This window comes from Diorhabda carinulata, chromosome 7 (genome assembly GCF_026250575.1).
Source record: "Diorhabda carinulata isolate Delta chromosome 7, icDioCari1.1, whole genome shotgun sequence".
Taxonomy (NCBI): Eukaryota; Metazoa; Arthropoda; class Insecta; order Coleoptera; family Chrysomelidae; genus Diorhabda; species Diorhabda carinulata.
Window position 1 is genome coordinate 3,660,082 of NC_079466.1, and position 21,118 is coordinate 3,681,199.

Here is a 21,118-nt window from a genome sequence, read left to right on the forward strand (position 1 = left end):
TTTTTTCCATCAAGTCCCGGAACACCCACTATACTGTTGATATATTTATTATAAAAGTTGGAAGAAAATGAAACAATAATTTTTTTAGAACATGACTTTTATTAAAATAAATTACAGTACACAGAGACGACAGACGATAGAGAAAAGGACAGATCGGGTGGGGGCGTATTTTACATTTTTCGAAAAAGGGAATATTGAGCAACAAATAAGCAACAAAACTTTCATAATATAAAACCAAAAAACAAACAAATAATATCCTAGATAAACAGTATACATTTCAACCCTAACCTAAAGATTTACAACGCTATATACAATTATGAAGATATACAGAGTGTTTCGAGTCCTTTTCATTCAATTTTTGATAATATAATAATAATAAAATCTGATTCTTTTAAACGAATAGATCGTAATAAATAGTTTTAACATTTATTTCTCATTATGATAGTTGAAATTACAATTTAACATAAATAACATGTTGCATACCTCATCGAGCTGGAAAAATTGAGAAATAAATTAATATATACTAAAATGATATAATTCTGCTAGATATTTTCTAGTATTTAATGTTTCCATCTTATAATTAGGTAATGGTTTCAATTATATTCAGCTATATTGGTTCACACAAGTCATATTTTCTCAGCATTGCATATATTTATTCTAATTTCTCCAACTTAAAGGTCGAATTAAATCACTGATATCTTTCTCTAATTTTTCAGTTTTAACTTGAGCACAAACAGTTTCTGACGGAGATTTGTGGTACTCATTCATTTTGTAACAAAAGTGATAAGCAATTGAGATAATGGAATACGTAATTTTCAAATAGAACTTGAAACATTCTGTCCTTTTAATGCAGTCAGTTTTAGCCCAAACACACTGCAAGGTAAAGTTCCTCTTTTCTATACACACTACTGGAATTGTAGTTTACGTATACATTTTGTTGTACTCTCGTTAACAGTAGAACCAATTTATAATATAAATCAATGTAATATATTTAATTTTTTTAATACTAAAGCTACACCTTAGGTACCACACGCACAACTGCATAAATTCTTACTAAGAGGTTTATTTATTAGAAAATTCGGAAATTATATCAAAATATGTATTTCCTTGAACATATTTTAGAAAAAAATCCTTCCGCAGTAGAATATACATTATCTGGTAAGAGATTTAAATTCATATGCTTATTTAGGCGCTCCACATTCACACGCGCGCCACATCGTATTGCCAATGCGGAGTCTGTTTTCGCGGTCCAAATACCAACAAAAAGTGGTTAATGAAGAGCGATTCCACGGAAAAAATACAAATCGACTCCACTTTCGCAATCGTTTCGTGCTTGAATGTGGAACGCTCATAAAATAAAACCCATTCACATATTATACGATCTCAAATTGATTCAAACACGAAAAATGTGTATACCCAATCTCTATTAACAAAAAATTCATTAAATTATTTATTACTTCTATGAACATTCTACTTAGAACATTTTTTTCTCTGAATATTAACATTTTTGAAATGTTTTCAATCTGATGTACTTTCCGTATTTCCAATTTTTATGTCTATATACAACTTTACAAAAAGTATCCTTCTAAATTAGTACAAGCGGTGCTCTAATCCTAAGTAATGAACATTTTTACAAGTACCTATTCAATGTGACTGGGCAGTTTGAATAATTTTATATTCTAAACAACTTCCTATTCTATCGAAAGTTCTTTATATTTATATTTAATGTAGTACCTCTCAAATTTTAATGATTGGGAAAATTTTAACTGAGATATCTTAGGTATTCAAGATGCAGATTTGAACTTTTTGTTATCTTGTAAGTACATACCAGAAAATTACGAGTACTATACTAAAGCATAAAAGTGATAAATAATTCTGATAGGTTTTATTTAGGTCTAATCTTGGTGCGCTTAAAAAAAAAGCAGTATCTTTTCAAGCAAATATCACAACAGAAAGTAATCAATTATTTAATTAACATTCATTAAATTAAATTAAATTAAATAGATTAACATATAGAAATTACAAACGATTTACAGTCAAAATTTGAATGAATATCTTGTTGGTTTGTATGAAAAGTGAAGGTTCCAAAAAATTGAAAAAGTATTCAGCTTGTTCAAAATCCTGAATAAAATTTTGAAATAATTGACAAGAAACTGCAGTAATGAATAAGGTAGAGTGTACAGAATTAAAAACCATGGAATTAAAAAAATCATTGGATAATCTAATTCGTCGTCACACATACAGATACTCAAAGCCAGAGATTAAAGTAAACAAATATAGAAATTGACGATAACTACAAACCAAAATACTAGAAAAAAGAAAGTTAATCTATCCAAAATTGCGGTTTTTATACTTAGTATTAAAATACGCGTGACTCGTTGATAACTGCTCAATAACAATTATTAAACATCTATAAATAAATATACTGAAAGAATTAACGAACAAAAAGTGATTAAAATCAAAAATTCTTGTAGATCATGTTTCAAATTTGAAATTTTCACCGATAAATGAGTTCTGAGTTAAGATGAGCAATCAGCTAGTAGGTGATCAAACTTAACCTAAGTTATCGTTTTCCAAAGTATGAAACACCCATTGGAGTGTGTATACAGACAACTATTGGTAACTTATATCACTATTAAGTCACTTGTCTATGCATTTATACGTGAAGAGGAGCATTTAGGTGGTAAAATTTCAAACTCCAAAATGTCTAATATACTAATAGTTATTTTGTGAATTTTTTTCTAAATATATCCTGCCGATATAACTCTGATCTCTAATGAGTTCTATTCCTTATCTTTAAATTTGTGAAATGAGAATCTATAGATGACATGTTTATGTAAAACAGACTGATATTTATCAATTTTAAATTACTTTTGGAATAAAAAAAGTCGAAATTAATTGATTTTACAAAAATAACACAAATGCAAATTATTTCGTCTGAACATATTTCATAGTTTTTTCAGGAGTAAATAAGCATTCTATTAACGAAATCGTCAAATTAAAATTCCTCAAATTACCAACCATCCAATTAAAATAATATTAACAGCTTCTAATGCTGTGCTATAGCGATCCACAACTTAGATAGAAATATTTACCAAACTGAAGAAGATGAAATGTGAAGTAAATCATAAGAACTACAAAGTTTCATAAAAAATAGAAATTTTCAATGAATCGATATACTTATAATTATATTTATAGAGAATATCTTCACAAATCATAAATTTCGTTAGAATTTTCTTGGAAGTTACACATACACAATCATTATATGTATCCAATAGAAAAAAGTAGCTTAAAACTTGATATTAATTTGACAATACTTTGTGAATTAGTGAATAGTAAAAAAATGTTGAGTATAATTTTGAAATATTTTGTTTGAATGTGGATTGATTTCAAAATTTAAATTTGAAAGCACATTGTAAATGACTAAATAATATCTAATGATACCTAATTTTCACACATCCTCATTTATTTCACTATGTAGTCATATTGAAAATTTGTTTCGATTTTTCACAATATATTTTTCTGGGTACCAATTAATCTAGAAGTTAAAAACAAAATTCAAAATTTTAGTTATATCTCACTATAATTTCCAACTGTTTTATCTAATATTTTACCTGGAAAGTTTAATTAGCTTCATGATAATATATTTTTTTTGTGACCGCTAGAAAATGGGAGAGTTGTTTAGAATATTTTGATATCAATAGTTTCTCTTGTTAGCTGTGGGGTATTCAAATGGTTAAATAAGCCATTAGTCTACTTTACATAATCTTAAAAAAAGAGATCCATTTTTCCACAAAATACTTACATTGCAAAAACCTCTATCAACAATCAGTATAAACCCAAATGTACACAAGCACGTTAAGGATAGATGATCTGAGATCTTCTTTAAATTTTTTTAAGTATGTACACATCCGTAACGTGGCGACAACTAAAGGTTGAGTGACGTTTTTGTAACTACACTTTTATTACAGTTCGAAACTGCCACCATACTATTATCCTAAACATCGAATTTTTATAATATTGCACAATCCAATTGCCTTTCAAGTAAATACTATTAAACAAAAAACTGCATACCAACATAAAAAAATTAAATACATAAAGTAGTCTAGATTGATATTCACATGATTTTAACAAATAAAAAATGAATCTGCAGCCATTTCTTACGACTTATATCCCGTAAAACTTTTATACTAGTTTTCATGAAAATCGCTCAAAATATCCTAGCACCAACATAAAAATGTACAAATAAATTCTTCGGTTGCCTATACCCTGATTCATATAATCGATTTTATATTCATGGAATAGTTCGGGAAAATCTACAGTTTTTGAAAAGAAGGAAATCTTATAAAAAGTAAGACATATCTAAATACGTGTTATGTGTTTTTGTAGCTACATAATTAGTGGGTAAATCATATTTAAAATTATAATTTATGACGTGAAAATTTTTATTTTTGATTTTGCATTTTGATTACTTAATAATGGTTGATTTCTGTTGAAAATGTTACACATCAACAAAGTTCTATTCCTGATAATAAACATTAACTATTAGAAATAGCAAGGAAATAATATTAGAGCACCAAAAATAAAAATATTTCCATTTGTACAACAAGTGATTAGAAAGCAATTGCGCAGTGTAATTGTTTATTAGATTTTTTAAAGTAATCATACTGAAGCGTCATTAATAATAATCTTTTGATTGCGACCGTCATTTTCAACAATTATAATAAATTGTGGCAACTGTGACTTTATTTTAAGATGTTAGCACAGACTTTTGTGAATATTGTTATGATACGTTCTTTTTTATTTGTCAATACTAATAACGAAAATTGTAAACGTTCCCAGATCTCCAACTATGATATGAAAATTTGTGATGTTTTTTTTTATTTTTATTGAAACAAAAGTATCTCCATAGAATCAGAGTCTGTGAACCCCAGACCTTTGTTATTTTATGAAAGCTCAAAGTTTGTTAGCGCATGCTCCCAAAGTAAGAACTATGAGCGATTATGAAGTTTGGATTACCGTGCCTTTAGCAGGTAAATAGCTACCCTATAAAAAAGTGGTAATGATGAAACATCATGCGATTATTACGCAAGTATTATAAATAAAAGCTTTTATACTATAAGGTAATATAAACTAGAATTATAATTTAATGAAAATTAAGTGTGTCTGGCAATGAATACCGTTATTTTTAATAACAGTTTGAAGGTAATACCTGAAAATCACACTTTATTTGTTGGATGCGCTGACAAACTTTCAGCTTTCATTAAATCACAAAGATCTGGGGTTCACAGGCTCTTAGACTATATATAAAATAAATGAAATGAACTAAATAAGCAAAAATTGAAGCATACCTAAAAAAATATAAAATATTGTGAGTAGAGGAATAACCAGATAATATAATTTACGCCGTTTTATGTCTTTTATGGTATTATTTAATTAAATTACATTACATAAGAAAACTTTCTATTTTTCTGTCAAACTAGGGTGGAGAAAATTTTAATAGAAGACAAACTTGCGTAAATAGTGGCGAACAATTCATTTGTTGGTGCTAAACTTTTTCATGAAATGCGCTTTAAGACATTAGATGAATCGGGGTATTGCACCTAACGGCATATAAAATGGAAAATGAAGATCTTTGGCAGCTAGAACCATCCACGTCCTGAAATTCCTGAAAGGAGTGAGATTAATAGATCTTCTAGAAACACTGATCGTCTCTAGTGTCACAAATGAAAAAGGGGGGTCAATAAACCCTTTGGAGGCAGTATAGATGACGCCTTGAATTACACACACACACACACACACACGTTCCAAGATATTTTCTTATCGGATTTTTAGAGAAATAAGTTGTTGGTCCTGGGAATTTTAGAAGGATATAGTAAAAGAAGCCAACCAACAGAGTTTTTCTCATCATCCGGTGCAAAACCTCTGCACGTTTCTATAAAAATGGGAGATAAATATCAATGACGTCCTGTCCCAATTCTTACTCTCCAAATGGAAGACAACATTCTAAAGATATTTGAAAAAATATTTTATGCTTGTTAACATAGATAATGAACTTAAAAGAAAAATTAGAAATGCTGTGGAAGACAGAATAAATTAGTTTTAGACTTATTATCGCTACTAAACTATGTTCTAATCATTGATGAGGCCCAAACTTCTCTTTAAATATGACTTGTTGGCCCAGTATTATTATATGCCAAATGTTCAATGCTTACTCTTTCTATAATCAACACCATTATTATTTTTTACAATTTTAATGATTTGTACCAACTTAAAAAGACGATTCTGCATAAAGTAGAAAGTTAGTTTAAATCAAGTAATTTTCAGGATTGTAGTTATGAAATGTCTCAGCCTTTCAGAAAAACCCTGTGTGACTAATGCATTATTTTATGATGAAATTTAAAAAAAATTATTTCATAATTTCAAATACCGATTGAATCGATGAGATAAAATTAATTCTTTGGCGTCGATAAAGGTGTTTACTACACCCTACTACACTGCTCTGATTGTCGAAGGGCACAGAAATGGCGAACGAGAATTCTCTAAAGTTATCTTTGTAATGTTCGCCAGACAATCTAATCTAACTAATCACGAATTGAATGTCTACTAAATGTATCGGGATCAGGCAATTGTAACATCATCTGAAATTGCTTATATGATGTTGATTTCAATACAAATATTTATCTAGTACAATTATATTCTTGATAAAAGTCATCGAAATGGCTGATAATTTAATATAATAAATTTTATACTTAGAACTATTAGGATTTATATTTTTTTACGTATATCATATTTACGTATATTTTTGTAAAGTATGGCACATATATCCAGTTACGTATCTTTTTTGTGTCACATTATTTTTTACAAAACAAATTTCGTTAAAGAAAATCTTCACTCAAAAAATATTTTATCACTATCATTATCTTACTTTGGATTAAAGATATAAGATGTTTTAAACCGTAAGATAGAGTATATAAATTTTTAAATAATTTTAACCATTTAGAATAAAGTCTATATCTTATCTCATTATTTCAACTTTGTGGCCGTTTACAATACAAATTAATTATTAAAGATATTCATTTTTTTCCAAAAATATCAACTAATTTACAAATATTTGTTTATTATACATAAAAATCTTGCAACTTCTTTATTTTTAGCTTTATTTTCTGCTAATTTTTCTATTAAAATAATAAGTAAAGGTTTAGACTTTCATAGTAGTACTTGTCCTACGGCTTAAAAACATCCTGTATACATATTACACTATCCACTAGAGTATACACAATTTTCACAATGAAGAGTCCTGTTTTGGTTGTAGTACGTATTTCCGCGATAGCTGATCCGATTTAGTGGAAATTCCTGGTGTGGTTGGCAACACTTCCTGTTTCCGGATGTATGGTGCACTGCCAGAGTGTCTGTAATAATTCAAAATTTTATTTTAGAATGCCAATTTGATAAGTTAGGGATTATAAAAAACTTGCAACTAAAAGTGGATTTATTTTATTGAATATTGTTTATACAAGTTAATACTAATCAAACAAAAATATGAGGTCATACACATATAGATAATGTTTCGCGCACCAATCCATACTAATCATATATAAACTTGACTGTCTACTATTTTTATTGAAACCTTGATCATTTGTGGAAATTTCGCAAAATATATTTCAAACTTAGGAGTTAAACCGATAAATTACACTTCCTTCAAATTACTTTGAAACTTACGTCCCTTGAAATATATAAGACTTTTTCTCATTCTCCCAAAATTTATTCTTGGATTTTTGGATGGACACCTTTGATCACTTCCTGCGGCATCAGAAGTATTGCTAGTGGTAAGCAAGCCTGAATATTACATGCCAAAATCTACCCTTTTCATAGATATTTCCTAGTATCCCACACTTCAAGCATAAATGTAAATGAAGTTTAATAATTGTACTATCAATATTCACATGACTTAATATTACTCAATTTTCATAAATCATTGTTAGTTTGACGTTGTTCAAATAAAAAATTGAAGGTATTACTTAGAAACTGTATTTTTCAAGTAAATGATATGAGTTGACTTCGTCGATTACCACTGATTTATCATCAATGACAATCGATATGTTTTTGATAATTATTACTCGCCTCCTTAAAAATATCCATGAGTTTATGCTTCTAAATGTTCTTGATTTTAGGAAGTGACCTAAAATTAAAAGGATTACACATATCAAAAAGTCTAAGAAATGAGAAATTAAAGAAAGACATAAAGAATATCACGTTTTCATCTTTATTCTTCTGGAAACTCTACGTGACTAACACTTTATGCCAAAGTTGATCGACATGGTTCAGAGTTTTTTAGAATATTACCAGTGCAAACTTTGTTTATGTGTACACCTGTTACGTTGGTGTACGGGTTTATACATGTTTTTGAATACTTACCTAAAGATTTTAGAATTTTTCTGGCAAAATTCAGATAAGTTGAAAACGTGTATAAAAAATCTTTTACTTAATATAAACATGTATGCTGAAATTTAGTATTTTCTTAGGGTACAAATTGTGTAAAATCTATCACTTTCTTTTATGGTCGATGGAAACATTCCTACATTTATTCATATGAAATCAAAAAGGTTTTCCAAATCAATATAAGTATTGTCTGTTAATAAAAATTGTATGTATATTTGGTCAGGTCAAAATAAGGATTTCTGTCAAGATGCTGGAAAGTTCATGGTATCTACGAACTTTCAATAAGGAACAGTTACAATCACTGGTTAGATATACTGGTAAATAGAGGGAGAGGATTCATATCGTCGGATTAAGGTGCAAATTTCATAGCTGCATTGTATTAAATATCACAACAGACAAAAAAATTTTATATAAGGGTAATGGAAAAAAAATTCAATGAGAACTTGACCTGTTTTTTAATAATGGATTGAAATAATATCAAGATATTAAATTTCGTAAAAATAAATAAAACAGTTAACACAGAGTGCGGTTAGCTTTAAACAAAATGGTAGACTGGAGTTGCGAGGTTTTCTATTTAGACGTTTGTAATGGAGTTTATACTTTCTGATAAAACAGAAAGATTGTATGAGCTCGTGTATTGAAAATGCCAAGGTTACAGAATTTCTCTTATAGTGATATGATTTCCCTCTCGGAAGAGCTTGTTTGATTGTGGATGACGATAATTGTGGATCTTTTTGATATTGTCCATTAAATCGCGAATAATTTTTCTGTATCTAGAATCAAGGAATTGGATTTTTTCATAATTATTTGCCACTGTGATAGTTGAGTGAATACTGGTTTAGCGCACTTTATATCTCTTTTGAGTGCTGACGTATTGTAAGGATATAAGCTCATCTCCAAAATAGGTTATTTATTTTTGTTTGATTGTACCTTTTCCTTTTCGTATATGCTGAGGAAGTTAATTGAAATGAGAACCTCGGGATTATTAAAAAAATTCAGTTTAAATGTTTATAAGCTTTGATTGCTTCTAAAAATTATTTTTTAATGACGTCTATATCATGAAGTTTTCAAAATCAAATTCCATATTATTATAATATCAACCCGAAACGAACAGGAACCAAAGCAGAAAAGAGTGATTTAAATATTCCACAACATAAATTCCAAAAGTGTTTCAAAATATTTCCTGTTCAATAAATATGTACATTTTTCAATAGGTTGAACTTTGGCAGAGAAACGCAGCAGATATATACGCATACGGCCCATTTATATTTAAAAACTTTTATTTGGAAAATATTGCTTCACAATTTGGCAGGGAATATAACACAATAAAACGATGCAATGTCGATATAATATATTTCCAACATTGATGTGCCACAAAAAAGGATGTGACAAATTTATTTTGTGTACATTTTTGTTGCTTATAGAACTATAATGAAAAGAATCATACTTTAATATAAATATCTTTTTTTTGATTAATAATAAACAGCTATATTAATATCTGAAAGTATTGATTAAATTCGATTTTAACAGCTAGAATAGAAAGTATTTCCAAAAAGTGTATTTGTTAACTGTTGATCACAAAATCGAAGTATAAAATCTATTTTTCTCATATTAGAATATTGAAAATTATACAAAGTTCTAATGGAAAATAATAGAATAAAAGAACTTATCAATGAATTTAATGAAAAAGCATCACATCTCGGCATGTTATTAACCAAATTGTCCAAAAAATTGTGTCCGATTTCAGTCCAAAGTTGTAAAAGAAGATTTCTAAGCTCCTGTACGATTTCTGATCGCAGATTGTCGTCGTCAATGGCTTTTTATAACTAATATCGAGCATGTTTTATTGCAATCAGGTGTCCTGAGTCAAAGCTGTAGATGATTTTCTTCTTCTTAAATAACCATTGCAGATCGATGTGGTCTCGTATTATCATTAACATTGTCATTACATTTTGGGAGTATGTTGGCTACCACTTGATTCCTAAATAGTTTCCCACTAATGTGTTCAAATTCAAATAGTTTCATTTAGTACCAAGAACTTTTGAAAACCTGTATATTTAGATTAACCAATTCATCATCAAATAAAAATCAATTACTTAATGAAATTAAATGAGATCTTGATGGTATGCAGCTATAATACGAGATGGATGTTTACGTAGTCTTCTATAGAAATTAAAATCCACTCAACTGTTTAGATAATTAAAATAGTGTAAAAATTCGGAATCCACATACACCTCAAGAAAAAATCACCTCCTAAACGACAGAACTTCAGATTATCGAGAAGAAATGTGTATAATAGACAATTGAGTGACTGTTATTTCGACGAAGTTCATTTCTTTTGGTATATTAAACGAAAATCACATCATGATATCAATTCTATTCATATTTGATAGCAGCAGGAACATAACGTAGTGCGAAAACGGAGAAACTTTTTTCAACTTCGGATAAAATACCTGGTTGCTTGATACGCCCTATCTCTCAGCACAAACTAGTAGTTTACTATAGCATATTGAGCAATAGCTACAAAACTACGTTTGACTAACATCACTACAGATTCACCATTTTATATTAGAGCCAGTCACATTCTCGTCGATAGTTCACTGTCCAGGTTTAACAAATTAGAGATTCCTCGAATATTTGGATGTATCCAAAACCACAGACAACCTAGGTACAGCAGTGAAAATATGAAGCATGACGCTTTAAACAAGTAGCGTCTGCACTCGAGAAATATGGGCCATTCTCTAAGCACTTATTCACATATACGATTATACAAGAAATATTCCAATATCCTCCACATTTAACATATTTCCTCTACTCAATCGATACAATCAACTGATTGCATAACGCACCCAATATAACTCCACACACAAAATTAAAGTCGCATCATAATAATTATAACATATGAACAGAACTGTGGAGATACTTTGGTTTCCTTCTTATCCTGCTAACCGAATGGAATATATTTCGGTTATTCCATTTCTCTTTCATACTTCAAGTCTCTTATCATCGCTTGAAAAATGTTGTGAAATATTTGGTGATTTGATTTTAATCTATTAGAATATAACTTGCATATTGTGTGTATGTACACGAAGCTTATCTCTCATTTCTGGTTTCGAAAAGTTACGGCCAGCAATTTTCACTTTAGATCTTTAAACATATACATAATTATATTTCAGTTATTCTACTATATTAGATTAATTATTTCAACAGTACATTTATCTTAAGAAGAGGATTATTATTCCATTTTATAATTTTCTTGGATCTCCCATCCCTATATATATTATTGTTTATTAAATAGAACATCTCAGATCTCGAACAAAACGTGTTATCGAATTCATTCCTCCGCATCAACTTTTATCCCTCTCAAGTTTAGGACAATAATCTTGAATAGAAAAACGATTCATATAACTACGATACATTTTGATAAATCGTATTTGACTAGTCTTTTTGTGAATGATGAAAAATGGAATTTGGTATATTTTTTTATTCAGCTTCGTGAATGGGATTTCTAAAAATGGGTTATATTTTGGTTGTCAGTCGCCACAAGAGAAAAGCTAGCTGAAATTTATATGTTTTAGCGAAATACATGATTATATATTCACGTTTTTATTCTTTCTATTTGATGATTTATCGGTTAAACTAATTTTTTAATGCAATCCAGAAAGATAACGTTTGGTAAACTGGAAGGAAATCTATTTGAAAATATTTAGAACGTTTTAGAATTATGAAAACTCATTCTTCTTGGAAATGAGATATTTGATCTCGTTTTTCATAATACGTTTCTTTTGTTTCTCTACTGACTATCATGACTTTAAACATACTATTTGTCAACTTCCACACTAGAAAAATTGCTGGCGTCTTTGAATCTGCTCATTCATAGCTAAAGAAAATCGAATTCCAGCAGAATTCTATGTTCGCATTATAAGGGCTTCTCAGAACCAATTTATTATAGTAACTGTGACTATCAAATGTTAATCAATTTTAGATATTGTCAAATAGTGCATTGAAAAGCAATATTTTCAATTTGCAATATTACACGTAAGCAAAACGTTGACCAGTAATTGTTGCAACAGATGCTTCAATCCTTTTTGTCGATACGGGAATGACAGCAGGTTATGGATGCACAAATATACGATCTTTCATATATCCCAGTAGAAACAACACGTGGAAAACAATTCTTTTCGCTGGGGCCAATCCATACTTCGTTATGCCAGTAAAGCTCCTTGCTAAAGATGGAGTCTTTTGGATCATCTCTTACCAATCGAGGAAAAAGCCATAGTTGTAGACAATTAAGATAAGAAGTGCCAGTTACAGCTGTTTAACCAAAAAGGAAAGACCCATAAACTTTCCGCCGAAATATGATACAAGGAGGATTAAATTAAGTCTTATCTCACCATCGAAAGAATATTCTATTCTCAGATCTGCACATGTCCACCTAGAGCTTGTAATCAATAAGGACGTACTTAGAAGCGTTTCCGTAAATTTCCTCAAATAGTGTATCAGTAATTGTTAATCGATAACTAGCTTACAAAACTAATTCTAAGTACTATTTTCTTCACAAACATATGGTGCTACCATATGTAGATATTATTATCACTGTTAAATAAAAAGAGCTTTCTATTCTTTATTCGTCATTTTTGCTAGTATTATGTTCAGAGGGCGAAGGAAGCTATGAAATACTCTTTCGTCTAGGTATCGTTCATAACTGCACGCGTAATGTAATAAATACTTTGATGCGTTGAAATCCCACTAATCAGTTTTTCATTTTTTCAATCAAAACTAGTATACAGTGTAGCACTTTCAAGTAAATACAGAAGAGGCTGATAAGACAGTTGTAGCAGCGAAACTTTGACTTCAATATGGTCCCAAAAACGATATCGTGAACCAACAACACTAATTGAAAGTTCAGTTTTTGTTTATCAAAACTTCTACTTCTACTATTTCATGTGTCGGTTGTTTACGGTTTGTTTGTATCCAATGTTTCATTTTTTCCTGTGTTTTTTATTCTTTTAATTTGAATTAATATCCTTTCTTTCTTAACTCCTATCTCATTGTATTCTTTCTCTTCTTGTCCCAAGTTTTTGGTGCTTTTTGCTGCTTAATTATTATTAGTATTATATTTTTTCATAAGTGGTATCCTGATCAGCATCATATTTTGATTCCTTTTTATACGAAGATCAAACTTTTCTCTTTATCGTCATATAAAATGTAGAAAGTAAATTACTGGGAAACTACATTTACAAATAATGATATTACTTGGATTTCTGTCAATTGGTAATTAATGTCCTGTTGATGATTCCCATCATCTCTTAACATCCCCTAACCCTCGATGAGATACAGAAACGTAAATTTACGAACGTAGCTTATTTCTCAAGCTCACATAGAAAATTATAATTTTTGGAAAATAATAAGACCTACAACACTTATCGAATAGAAGTTGTATAATATAATGTAATGCAGAAAGAAAACTAGAAATTGAAAAACATTATAGAAAGAATCCTATAAATCCAAATATGAAGTGTAAGTGATTTTTTCATTTCTGTTACTTTCATTATGCAAGTTTTAGTCAAACAGTGGTTTTTAATACTTTGATTTGTATATTTATAATTCTTGAGGTATCAACTTTTTAGGACATCAATTTTTATGTAACTACAATTGATCCCAACAAGATTAACCTGAAACTGAATTGAATCCATTACTATATATGCTGCAAAACTATGTGAAAATGCATTTCTTTTCGTTTCCAGATTTGATACTGAGCTTAGATAAAATTCAACCGAAATGTACCGTTAAAAGAATTCGTTACTCTTACACAAGCTTGAAATTCGTCAATCAAGCATGTTTAATTATCCTAATTCCTTTGTTTTGTAATACTCAACTCATGAATATTACATCGAGTAAGTTCAAATGTTGTCAAAAAGGAAGTCTCCGAACATACACTGTCTCTCTTGGATTATTTACATTTATCTCTAATGAGGTAAACCAAATCCACATTAGCATGATACAGATCGATGGACTGTTTCGATCAAGGAAACTGAGGTGGCCATGTCAAGGTGACATTCGAATATTTAAAGATGCGATAAAAGAACCAACGACTTTACAGAAAATTGGTAATAGTCCGTAAATTAACGGTTATTTGTTAACTGATACACAATGTACAGGGTGTTTCTAAATTCATGGGAAAAAAACTCACCCATTTTCAACTTTGTTAGTTTTATTTTACTCAGCGCTTATTTTCTACATGTTTAAGCGGGAATGTGTCGTACAATCCCTCACCATGAAATGAGTTGACTACTTTTTTCTGTTTATTCATATTTCAAGTAAATTTCTGACAAAGTCTTAGTTTCCTTTAGGTTTGTTTTATTTTTTATTGCAATTATAAGTGTGCGACGGGCCGCGGCGGTTACACCCATCAAAAATGCGCAGGTCCTTTGCTATTTTTAGTAGTAGGTATATCGTTTATCGTTCGACTTATATGTTGGTTCCATTGTTTTTTACGCTGTAACACCCATTCATAATACTAACTACATAACATGATTCTCTGATGTTTCACTTCTTTCTCGCTCTAATAATATTGTTCCCGAGAATTCTCATTTATATGGTTTCTAGAGGCTTTTTAGTTGTTGATGTTTCTGGCCTTGTTTCTGATGTATAAATCTTTGTAGGTCTGTTGCTTTCTATGTTCTAAAGATATTTTTGACCTTATTTGCTCTGGCTACTTGTCCTCTTACCTCGTTGCCACAACTCAATCCAAGGTACCTGAATTTTATGCTTTGTTGTATTATACGATGTTGTATGTTATAGTTTATAATTATCAAAGAATATAGTTCATGTCAACGAAATATTGGGGACTACATCCATGCCCTCGAAGATGGAAACCTGTATTACTAAAAATTCTAGAAATTATTCTTCGGAAAATTTAATTAATTAATGAATAAACGAATAAATACATTTGCCTAAAAATAATTACGCATTTTCACAAGGTTTCTACTCGTAATTAAGCAACTTTAGATAATAAAAATAAAAAACAACTTTGATAATAACATTCATCACTGCTATGGAAGGTCTAGCTCCCTTCAATCTAATGAGTTCAAAGAAACTTTAGAATGTTTCTAGTCAAAAAGTTACGTTTTTTTACTTCATATATAGATGTGATGTTTGTTAATTATTTATAGTACAATTAGTGATAAAACAAATTAATACGCGTTATAAATAAACACTTATCCATTAGAATATTTATTTTCTAGCATTTTCTATTTGAAAATTGTCATATTCTTTTTAAATACTCTATATACTTTTAAGCAAATGCTTATTATTACAACAAATATATTGGATGTCCTATTCAGGAAACGAAAATTTGGTTTGTAACTTAATATCTATATATTATTTCCGTTCTAACGGGTTTAATGACGACCGTTTTTATAATAAAACTCACCCTTTATATAACGACAAACATATTTGATTTCATCTCCAGATTTATAGTTTTTATTTTTGGAATTTGCATTACATACATTTATTCAGTTTCTCAGTTACGAAATTTCATTTGGACTGTAGGGTATAACACAAAATTAGATGTTCTATAATTGAGCTGAATATTTTCATTCAATTGTCTACAAGATATTAAATCAAGTCTTTGTGAAAAATGATGGTTTTGTTTATTATTCCTCACAGAACATCGTTTAAATTAAAATTGGAAAAAAAATTATATTCAATTTACGGGAAATTGTAAATAGTTTAGTCTGCAATATCTCAGTTGCTAATTTATTGGCGAGCTGTTAGATCCATCCATTAATATACCTACTGCGGAATGTATTCACTTGTTTTTCATTTAGACGGAACATTTTAAAACGGCGACTATAAAAATGTGCACAATTAACAAGTGAAAAAGAAAGCGCGATAAGTTAACTTTTATGAATTTTTCAGCGTACGAAGATTAACTGGTAGGGAGCGTGAAAAAGATAAACCATAATTAGCGAGATGTCATTTACACTTGTTATTTAAAATTAAATTGCCTTAGTCACTGATACTCATCTCTCTCACTGTGTGTATTTCCACCCTCGGTTTTCATTAGTGTATACCGCATATTTTTTAAATATTCCACTGGCATGAAAATATTATCTACAAACTGTTATGTCTTCATGGAAATTAATTTCCAGGATTTTTTTATTGGAGATTATTGGAGTTTGAACCACTATGTGCTGGATATCAAGTTATGAGCCATTTTTAAGATTAATTATCAGTAACTAAATACAGTTTAAAAAACCTAAAATAACACACTTTAATATTCAATCAAACAGCGAGATAAAATTCTAAATATGAACATAAAATAATAATAGATAAAAAATATTATTATTGTGAAAATCTGGGTCTCTTTGTAGACATTTTGTAGTTTTGTTCAATTTCTGCATAAGCCATCAGAAATAATTTTGTCAACCCAACCAACATTTACTACATCTTGACTGTCAAACCATGTTTCTTCTAGATAAATTATGTGTCTATTAGAACTTTGGTAGTTTTTATCTAACGCAAATAATCTTGTCGCCATCGAACGATCCTTGACGATTCGCTTATTGCCATCCGTTTATTCAGTTTTTTGTGTTTCAAAACCACATGCTGACAAAACTTGACGCAATGTTTCTAAACTGGTATAATTGTATTCTGGATAATATGTGTACAATGTTTTATGATGTTAGGTTGAGTAGTTTTCGCTAATATGATTGAATGATCATGGTCCTTGGTTTACCATTATTTAAACAAAAATTCTGTTATACATAACAACAATAATCAAAACTAATTAATATCTAAATTTTATGAGCCGACAAAGAGAATATGTCATTCTATTCTAGAAATTTTTAGCTTAATAACTATAAATTTCAGTACCACCTAAACCAGCAAGGTGCATAAATGATACTTTATTGAATTATATGCTTAAAAAATTGTTTTTTTTTCTAACATTTTACTTGAGGTCTAAATGATAGAAGATCTTGAAAAGAAGAGAAAAAATAATTGATTAATATCTTGCCAGTTTAAGGGTTAAGTTAAGTGAAAACTTCGGTTAGGTATAAAAGTGAATTGATAAAGGTAGTGATTATCATATAGCGAATACCATATATTTGAGTTTAGTTACATCTTTACAATACTAGCAAAATAACTACAAGACACGGAAAGATGTATGCTGGATATGACAAAATTTCGGACACTATACGTGGATAAACCAGCGTAATAATAAATATTACGGACAGAATCGCAAAGCTTAGGAGGAACACGTGGCAAGATAAAATTGATAAAACCAGGAGAAATACAAAAAGCACAGAAAGAAAAATATTTACAAAGATGATATTTTGGCTAAACTAGCAATAACAACAGCTTAAAACAAAGAAGGCTAAAGACAAGTTCAAATGCGGTTAAATAAATACTCAAAACAAACAAAATTCATTTGAATATAAAGACAAAAATGAGAAGAAAAATGAAGAAACTATGGCCATGACAATGAAATGTTCTTATTTTATACTGGAATACGATGGCAATAGGAACAAAGAGAAGAGAAACTGCCTTACAATACAGCAAAACAAGACGATTTTTAAAAACAGTTCAAACGTATATTTTCAACAAGCGACTGACAAAAGATTGATCAATAAGTAGTTAAGCTGTCAATTATGTTTTCAATTATGGATATGGTTAGGTTGAAATTATGAGAACTGTATTATTTTGAATAGTGTGGCGATCGAGGAATTGGTATCAATTTGTTCAATTTAAGCAGTTTAAATCAAAATTTTTATATATTATAACAACGGGCGGTATATAAGTGAACTTCACGATTTTTCCTGTAATTCTCATAAAATTTTCATGATTTCACTGTGGGGTGTATGTACATCGCATAATTTCTGAAGTAATTAACAAGATCGTGCGCTCATTTCGATCTCACGTAAAATCAACAACAGTGGAGGCCGGCAAATTGAATGAAATCTACAATCAAGATTCTCCTCGTAACATCTCAATAACGTTCGAGAATACCCTTTAAAAAAATCACTCTACACCAAAGACATGCTGCTTTTCTTGTTTTCACTCCCAATGCTCTAGTTGATCAGTACCGGCTCAATTTATTTCGCAATATAAAACTAAAATGTTACAATCAACACCAGATGATTTGTAGATTCAATTGTGTGCTTGGAATAAATCGAGTTTTCTGAGTTGTTTGTGCGTGATAAATTTTATCATCATAAATTTAGGTGGTAAGAGCTCTATAATTTTCAAAAGGGAAACAGCAACTGGGACATTTTGTAATAGAATAAGGCCATATGTTTCGTTGTTTTAAAATAAGAAACTTTAAGCTTCTAATTTGGTTGACTGAAAACAGTTCCATCCCGTGGATGCTGGTGTACAGCAATGAAGTACTCTTCTTTACTTACTAACACATTTGCCGACGATAGTTCCGTTATATCTTCATACGAAAACTATTGAATAAAAAGTGAAATGAACACAAAATTAATATGCTTGAAAGGCATCCAAATAGTGGTGCGAAAATACTAGTGTACAATGTATAACATAAAATGATTTACTCTTTTGATGGATATCAAATAAGTAATTTTGATATTATATAATAATACAGTTGTCTTGTCCCTGGTCTTAAGTAATTACTTTCTAACTATAACTTAACAGGGCATAACCACTGGGTTATTATTTCTATATGACTATTTAACTATTTGATATTTATTAAATAAAAAAGGAGATGCAAGTTTGAATGATTTAGAATGAATAATAATGAATGTTGATCAAAATTTTTACAAGTTGACAAAGCATATAACTTGAGAATTTCTTTTTCTTAGAACGTTGCGTTGAAACTGTACAATATACAAGTATTTAATCCTCGATGGCTTTCTTCACTTTTGAAACGTGGCGAAGAAATAACACAAATGATGTAAAATATTTACTCATTTTCCTATGAAAAATAAAGTTAATTGTTTAGCTTATACTGATTTTAAATTTATCACTTGTGACCTTCCGAACGATACCTTTAATGCTTAAAATATTTCAGGGATGCATACAAATGTAGGCGTGTTAAAGGTTGTTGTTTTTTATAACAGATGTCAGACGGCATATCAGATATAGATAATTGCCCTCTGTGGGGTCGCATTTTCGTAAATTCTCTACAGACTGCAGTACTTCAAACGTTGTTATTTGAAAAATGAGAAGAATGAAGAATGTAAGCAGAGCATGTACTGAAAATCTGCCTTAATATTTTGTAACCGATTTTTTTTTCCAAATTGTTTAAATACTATATATTTTAAAGCCGGTCCTGCGGTAGATAAGAAAGGTTACTTCTTTATGTACTGTCTCCGATATATTTAAGATGGCAAACGTTCTCAAGGCAGCCGATTGTCGCTTCTGATAACGAGAATAAAGAAGTCGCCTATTTTATTTCTCATGATTCTCTAACAAAGTTACGAAATAATTACAAGATTGTGAAATTACTCTAATCAATGACATTTATGTTGAATTGAATATATCAATTCCTCGCATTTTCATTACGTACACACAATGAATATTTACCAAATCAAAAATGATATATTTTCATATTTTTAATAATAAATTATCTATTTTTTTATTAGTTGGAGTAGTTTATATTTTGGTGACTCAACTTATTGACGTAGAAATCTATTCTTTTAAGAATCAGCTTCGTCGATGTCAATCAATATATGAATAGTTCTCTTCAATTGAAAAATCTAAGGCATTGTCAAAATCAGCTGATGTCCATTTGAAAAGGGTCGCCGTGATGTAAGCAAATGCTTTCGCCATAAGTTCCAACTTAGAAAAGTGCGAAATTGCCTCCCAGAAACTTGGCTTAGTTTGTTCTGTGTTTTCGACTAAGCAGTGTGCTTAGTGTAGGTAAATGGTAAATATAGCCTGAAAAGCAAATACATTGGAAACTTGTGGAAAATGATCAGAATTCTAGATGAAGCTCATTTCATCTAATGAAAAGGTGTTAACTCTATCTAAAGCCTTAAGTTTTTTTTGTACCTTTCTGCTGCCACTGGGTTGTCACTTTGCAAAATTAAATGTAGTCACTTATGTTTGATAAATTTGAACGGAAAAATGGAAATTACTGTCTGCGAAACTTCCGTAATATAACCAAAAAATAAAAACCATTGTTTTAAATTTTGTGAATTGCTTGGAAACTTATTGGGAGAATAACTAAACAAAGTGGAAAAATACTCAGTTTCAGCTACATTGGTTTCACTACAATAGTATCTATCACTATGTAACAAAAAATCCATACAAAACAACTCTCACTACCGGATAAAAACCAAGAAAAGCTAACATGGGTACATACGAGGAAATCGATGGCTTGCCCTACGGCCGCCAATTTGACTTATTTTTTAAATTGCCTTATCGGCTTCAAACAATTACAACTTCTAATGACTTTATCCCATGTTAACTGATAACTGTATTGGAATATTTCGGGGTGGTTCTGCAATCAGTGGTAGAAGTACGAAGTGTAAAAACGAAAATGGCGGTTAAATGTAATATTTTCTTATGAACTGCTCTGTAGAGGCAGTGTTGGTAAAAGTACGAAGTAGTTTTATGATTTTACAAAAACAACAATTCGATGTATAATTAGATACCAAGGGAGTCACCAGAAACACACATTTCGCTTATGAAAATATTCTTTCTGAGC

The 21,118-nt window shown here is 29.8% G+C and overlaps 1 protein-coding gene across 4 annotated transcripts in view; it reads right to left on the reverse strand.

Moving 5' to 3' along the window:
- Positions 1–79: 79 nt before the first annotated feature.
- LOC130896201 (homeotic protein ultrabithorax) overlaps positions 80–21,118 on the reverse strand; it is a 376,840-nt gene continuing 355,801 nt past the window's right edge. For all 4 annotated transcript variants that reach the window (XR_009059543.1, XR_009059542.1, XM_057804128.1 and 1 more), the window contains one exon: positions 80–7,412. The gene's annotated coding sequence lies outside the window, so the exon portion shown is untranslated. The remainder of the gene's footprint in view (positions 7,413–21,118) is intronic.